This window comes from Schistocerca cancellata, chromosome 4 (genome assembly GCF_023864275.1).
Source record: "Schistocerca cancellata isolate TAMUIC-IGC-003103 chromosome 4, iqSchCanc2.1, whole genome shotgun sequence".
NCBI lineage: Eukaryota > Metazoa > Arthropoda > Insecta > Orthoptera > Acrididae > Schistocerca > Schistocerca cancellata.
This window is the reverse complement of record NC_064629.1, coordinates 916,458,322-916,465,160: the sequence shown is the minus strand read 5'-3', so window position 1 is coordinate 916,465,160 and position 6,839 is coordinate 916,458,322. Positions and strand designations below refer to the sequence as shown.

The following is a 6,839-nucleotide window of genomic DNA, read 5'->3' as shown; positions in this document are numbered from 1 at the left end:
GACAATTACAATTTTGAATAACAGACAAAATTAGTAGGCGGTACGTTTTACTGAAAATTAATTATGTAATTAGAAAAAACCACGAGCCGATTATTCTAAGCTATGAACCATAAAAGTAGCCTTTGTAAATGTGTTATTGTAAAAAAATAAATAAAAATAACGTTTTTTGTACAAATGGCCTACTATCTGTAGAAACGAACAAAATCCAGTAATCCTCCTAAATGGATAGCGGTCTGGTCGTAACAGGCCGGCATGCGGTGTAGTGATATCACCAGGACAGTTGCTAAAGGGGCAACGTTGTTAGCTAAAATTTTGAAAATTTCTGGACCGTTTTCCTTCAGACTCTTCTGCGGTATTCTAATAAATCTTCTCACTGACATAGTCTACATATTTTAAAATATATATGGTATATAAATATTTAGCCAAAATCTTTTCTGTTATAGAAAGATAAGCCGACGTTTATCGTTGTTACAAAAAAATCTCGAAAAGTTTTTAAAAGATTTCAAGTATTTTTTTACGATGTTCTAACAGACATTGAGGCCGACATGTGCTATGTAATTTTTTAAATATCAATGTACAGCTCCATTAAATTCCTGTTGTGCAGCCACATAAATTTACCTTCTTATTCTAATATTTCGGCTGTATATCGTTCAACCATCTTCAGTGTGAGCCAGAAGACTGAAGTTTCAGCACTTCCTCCGTCCTTTCAAACTGGCGTACCGCGCCACTGCGCATTCGGCCACATATACATATATAGGCGCCAGAGACGTTCATCGATGGCGAAGAAGGACAGCATGTGTGAATTATATCTGTGCTGCGGAGGGATCCATACTGGGATGTCGATGTACACTCTGATAAGCACGAAGAGTGATATACACTTTCACAACAGTGGATAAGCCTGCAATATGTAATAACCAAAACGAGCAACAAATGTTCAAATGGCTCTGAGCACTATGGGACTTAACTTCTAAGGTCATCAGTCCCCTAGAACTTGGAACTACTTAAACCTAACTAACCTAAGGACATCACACACATCCACGCCCGAGGCAGGATTCGAACCTGCGACCGTAGCGGTCGCGCGGTTCCAGACTGTAGAGCCTAGAACCGCTCGGCCACCCTGGCCGGCAAACGAGCAACACACTACACAGAATAGCGCAAGAACCGTCAGACGAAACAGGTACACCTTAATCACAGTATGTTCAGTGTGTTCTGTCAGTGTGCAGTACACACCACGTAACAAATGCAGGGCTGTCTTCTTCAAGGCATTGTTTAAAATGTCGACCGCCATGATCATGGCACGAGAGTGCAGCGACGCATCATCGACTGCTGCACTCGCTCCAGAATTCCAGGAGTCTGGCGTACCAGTTCCGCGTCTGCGACAATCCAGTGTTGTCCAAACGGAATACAATAAATTAGTAAGAAGGCGCCGCAGACCGTGGCTTCCTTATACGAGAACACTCAGAAGGACTACTGAACAACCTCTGAAATTCGTGTGTGTGTGTGTGTGTGTGTGATATCGTAACTGAAGTCTCAAAGGGAGGAACCTTTCTTCCATTTTCATTCGCGGAGCTCTTGGAGAGAATCTGAGAAGTTACGATGAAAATGTGTAAGAGAAAAAACTGGAAAGAATAAACATATGACGAAAACAAAGTATTCCATAATTAATGGCAGGTAATATGTGTTTAGCCGCCACAGACCTTAAAAAAAGAAAGACGCACGGAGATGAGAATCGTTAAGGCTGGAACAAGGCTGATACAAAAAGAAGTTGTACAACTGTCTCTTCGTAAGGTCTGCTAAGGATAATTTCCCAGAAGTGGAAAAGTGACTCCTCTGTTGTGAAGGAGCATAATCAGAGCAGCCATGATATAAAAAAATACTGACCTATCAGCCTCGTCTACGTAATGTGCAGCACACTCCCCTTAAAACAGAATGTTCTTATTTCTTCCGTTAGTGGCTTTTTATCTGGATACAGCGCAGCTGACCATTTGAAAGTCGCGGATGAAATTGTAGGACGGAGCAGTGTGTGTGAATTACAATTTTCTCTGGATTTCATAGATTCTGAGAATATGCAGGGTGAATCGCGTAAAACTTGCACCGCAGATATTGCAGAAATGGAAAGTGCTATTGATGTGCGGTTTTCACATAATGGATTGGTAGACATGGGTTCGTTTTGTTAGCCAATAAAGAGATTATAATAATGCCTAGAAAGTGTACTTTTTGTGCAAACATACACCTTTTTAAATAGAACAATGCCTGTTGATACTGACACATTAAAAGTAGGATAAATTAGAAGGCCAGTGGTGTTTGTTGGAGACTTATAGTGCAAGTAGTTTACGAGATATTGTATTTTGAAAATTTTCTACACTGACGCTTCTTTGTGCCATTTTTGCTAGGTACGAAGTTGTTATGTTTACTTACAGTGTGCTTGTGTGTTCGTTGAGTGAACTGCGACTTGCTAGTCAGTTAGTGTGTGATAGTCCAAGCAGGAGGTCTCGAGTGGACGATCGATTTACCAGAGAAAAAAAAGCTGACGTGCTCATTGTGATGCAGAGTGTAGGAAGAATGAAATGCAGTTCGTTCTACACTCCTGGAAATGGAAAAAAGAACACATTGACACCGGTGTGTCAGACCCACCATACTTGCTCCGGACACTGCGAGAAGGCTGTACAAGCAATGATCACACGCACGGCACAGCGGACACACCAGGAACCGCGGTGTTCGCCGTCGAATGGCGCTAGCTGCGCAGCATTTGTGCACCGCCGCCGTCAGTGTCAGCCAGTTTGCCGTGGCATACGGAGCTCCATCGCAGTCTTTAACACTGGTAGCATGCCGCGACAGCGTGGACGTGAACCGTATGTGCAGTTGACGGACTTTGAGCGAGGGCGTATAGTGGGCATGCGGGAGGCCGGGTGGACGTACCGCCGAATTGCTCAACACGTGGGGCGTGAGGTCTCCACAGTACATCGATGTTGTCGCCAGTGGTCGGCGGAAGGTGCACGTGCCCGTCGACCTGGGACCGGACCGCAGCGACGCACGGATGCACGCCAAGACCGTAGGATCCTACGCAGTGCCGTAGGGAACCGCACCGCCACTTCCCAGCAAATTAGGGACACTGTTGCTCCTGGGGTATCGGCGAGGACCATTCGCAACCGTCTCCATGAAGCTGGGCTACGGTCCCGCACACCGTTAGGCCGTCTTCCGCTCACGCCCCAACATCGTGCAGCCCGCCTCCAGTGGTGTCGCGACAGGCGTGAATGGAGGGACGAATGGAGACGTGTCGTCTTCAGCGATGAGAGTCGCTTCTGCCTTGGTGCCAATGATGGTCGTATGCGTGTTTGGCGCCGTGCAGGTGAGCGCCACAATCAGGACTGCATACGACCGAGGCACACAGGGCCAACACCCGGCATCATGGTGTGGGGAGCGATCTCCTACACTGGCCGTACACCACTGGTGATCGTCGAGGGGACACTGAATAGTGCACGGTACATCGAAACCGTCATCGAACCCATCGTTCTACCATTCCTAGACCGGCAAGGGAACTTGCTGTTCCAACAGGACAATGCACGTCCGCATGTATCCCGTGCCACCCAACGTGCTCTAGAAGGTGTAAGTCAACTAACCTGGCCAGCAAGATCTCCGGATCTGTCCCCCATTGAGCATGTTTGGGACTGGATGAAGCGTCGTCTCACGCGGTCTGCACGTCCAGCACGAACGCTGGTCCAGCTGAGGCGCCAGGTGGAAATGGCATGGCAAGCCGTTCCACAGGACTACATCCAGCATCTCTACGATCGTCTCCATGGGAGAATAGCAGCCTGCATTGCTGCGAAAGGTGGATATACACTGTACTAGTGCCGACATTGTGCATGCTCTGTTGCCTGTGTCTATGTGCCTGTGGTTCTGTCAGTGTGATCATGTGATGTATCTGACCCCAGGAATGTGTCAACAAAGTTTTCCCTTCCTGGGACAATGAATTCACGGTGTTCTTATTTCAATTTCCAGGAGTGTAGTACAGTGTACGCGGCAAGATATCCCAATAGACGTCATCCGTCTCGGCAGTTATTTATTATCCTCTTCAACAAATGGTTCTGAGCACTATGCGACTTAACTTCTGAGGTCATCAGTCGCCTAGAACTTAGAACTAATTAAACCTAACTAACCTAAGGACATCACACACATCCATGCCCGAGGCAGGATTCGAACCTGCGACTCCTCTTCAACAGTTACGTGAAAGTGGTAGTGTAACACCTAGGCAACGTAACAGAAGACAACGACGACAGAATAGAGAAAATTAATGTTCTTGCTGCTGTTGCAGTTGATCCACGCGTTAGTTCCCGCGCAATCACAGGAGGAAGTGGCATGAGTCAGACAAGTGTCGTACGCGTTATCCATCGGAATAGGTTCCATGCCTATCACATGCCTCAAGTGCTGCATGGAAACGATTATGAAAATCGCATTAACTTTTGTACGTGGGCACTAAGGCAGGATACTCCAGACGTATCATGTGTCTTGTTTAGTGTTGAAGCCATATTTTCCAAACATGGCCAGGTAAACTGCCGAAACATGCGCTTTTGGTCTCTTGGCAATCTCCGTTGGCTTCATCAGGTGGAAAGTTAGCGTCCATGGAGAGTAAACGTGTGGTGTAGGATAGTGAACCATCAGCTCATAGGCCCGTTTTTCATAGACGAACACTGAACGCGTACAAGTGTCCCATCCTCCTAGCACGCCATCTTCCACGGTTGCTGGAAGACGTTCCTCTGCAGCCTAGGAGGAACCTGTGGTACAAACATGGCTGTCCAGCCCACAGTGCACGGAGTACGGCAACATGTCTTCACCAATTGTTTACAAATCGTTGGACTGGAGGCAGAGGACCTGTACCATGGCCGACCCGTTCCCTGGATTGGACGCGTGTAGACTTTTTTCTGTGGGAAAAGCTGAAGACACTGTCTATGAGGACATACCAACTACACCCGATGATATACAACAACTTATTACTGCAGCCTGCTCAGACATCTCCGCTAGCACGTGTGCAGCAGTCGTTCAATATCAGACTGGAAGCATATATTGCCGCTGCTGGTAGTCATTTTGAACTCAACCTGTGATGGTCAAGCGTCTCGTTACATAACTAGTGTATGCACTTGTGTTGTTCTTTAGTATGTGCTGCCACGGGTACTGTACAAGTGTCAGTGTGAGAATTTTTCAAAATACGATATCTCGTAAACGATGCTCGCTAGAATCCTGCAACAAACACCACTGACATTCTAATTTACCCTGCTTTTAGTTTGTTAATGTCAACAGGCATTGCTACATTTAAAAAAGTCTATGTTGTGACAAAAAGTACGCTTTCTGAGTATTATTACACTCTGTTTATCGCCTAACAATACGAGCCCCTGACTACCAACCCATTCTGTGAAAACAGCACACCAAAAGGACTTTCCACTTCCCCAATATCTGCGTTGCAAGTTTTAGGTGATTCACCCTGTATACTCGCGAAATTTCGCATATAAAGAGGAGTCGAAATGGTAGAGCCTCTACGGCCAAAAGGCAACGGCCTAGCCGCAGTGGATACACCGGTTCCCGTCAGATCACCGAAGTTAAGCGCTGTCGGGCGTAGCCGGCACTTGGATGGGTGACCATCCGGGCCTCCATGTGCTGTTGCCATTTTTCGGGGTGCACTCAGCCTCGTGATGCCAACTGAGGAGCTACTTGACCGAATAGTAGCGGCTCCGGTCAAAGAAAACCATCGTAACGACTGGGAGAGCCGTGTGCTGACCACATGCCCCTCCTATCCGCATCCTCAGCTGAGGATGACACGGCGGTCGGATGGTCCCGATGGGCCACTTGTGGTCTGAAGACGGAGTGCTATGGCCGAAAATACGTGTATAATCACCAGCAATAGAGGGAGTTTAACGATCCTTAGGCTGGAAAATGAAGAACTGCGTGTTACTTGAACATACGTGCACGATCTTCGTTTGCATGTAGTTACATTGCCTACCCTGCGGATAAACGTAAACTATCCTCAATACGGGGAAAAGAAGAATTAATATATGTTAATGGACCCTATCTTAATCATCTACACTTGACTTTGCCTCTGCTGTAGACAAAAATACCAATTGCGAATGGAAGTAATTAATAGACCAAGTTTAGAAGAAGGCCTGAAAAGCAAACATTACAGCACTAAAATAATGTACAGTCGACACAATCAAAACAAAATAGTAGAAATTAACAATAATTACACAATCAGTTGATGCCGTTTTCTCATTTTTAAGGGAAAACGAAGACGACTATATCAGTTCCAAAATAAATAACCAAAGACATTCCACGCTAGTTTTACTCTTCTCTTGAACTAAATACAGTTTTGAAAAGCTACGTAACAGCGGATCTGAAACGGATGTTTACAATTAATAATATATGTTATTAGTTTTGACTTATGGCAGTGACACCTGCATTTTTAATGCAAAAACAAAAGGTTTAGATAATGGTGACACCGGACGAAAAAGAATTTATTTCCGTAAATAAACATTTTTCTAATACTGGGTCAAATGCTTTTCGGAAGTCAATAAAAACTGCATCCATCTGATTCCCTTGCTCCATAGCGTTCAGGGTATCGTGTGAGGTAAAGGCAGGTTTCACATGATCGATCCCGGTTAGCATGAAGAAGGTCAACCCGTTCGAGATACTGAAACGTCATTTCTTCCGTTCTTCGGGGCTTCCGTAGCGGTGTACCTCCAGCTGCAGCCAATACCACGCATTCTTAACAGCGTGCGACGCAATGCTGCGCATATTTCATGGGAAACGTTTGTTGGTAGACTCGGATTAAGCCTCAGCTCAGTTTCCTCTAA

General features: G+C 45.9%; 1 pseudogene; it reads left to right on the top strand.

Annotated features, from left to right (window-relative positions):
• Positions 1–5,540: 5,540 nt before the first annotated feature.
• On the top strand, positions 5,541–5,658 carry LOC126185538 (5S ribosomal RNA; annotated as a pseudogene).
• The last annotated feature ends 1,181 nt before the right edge of the window (positions 5,659–6,839 follow it).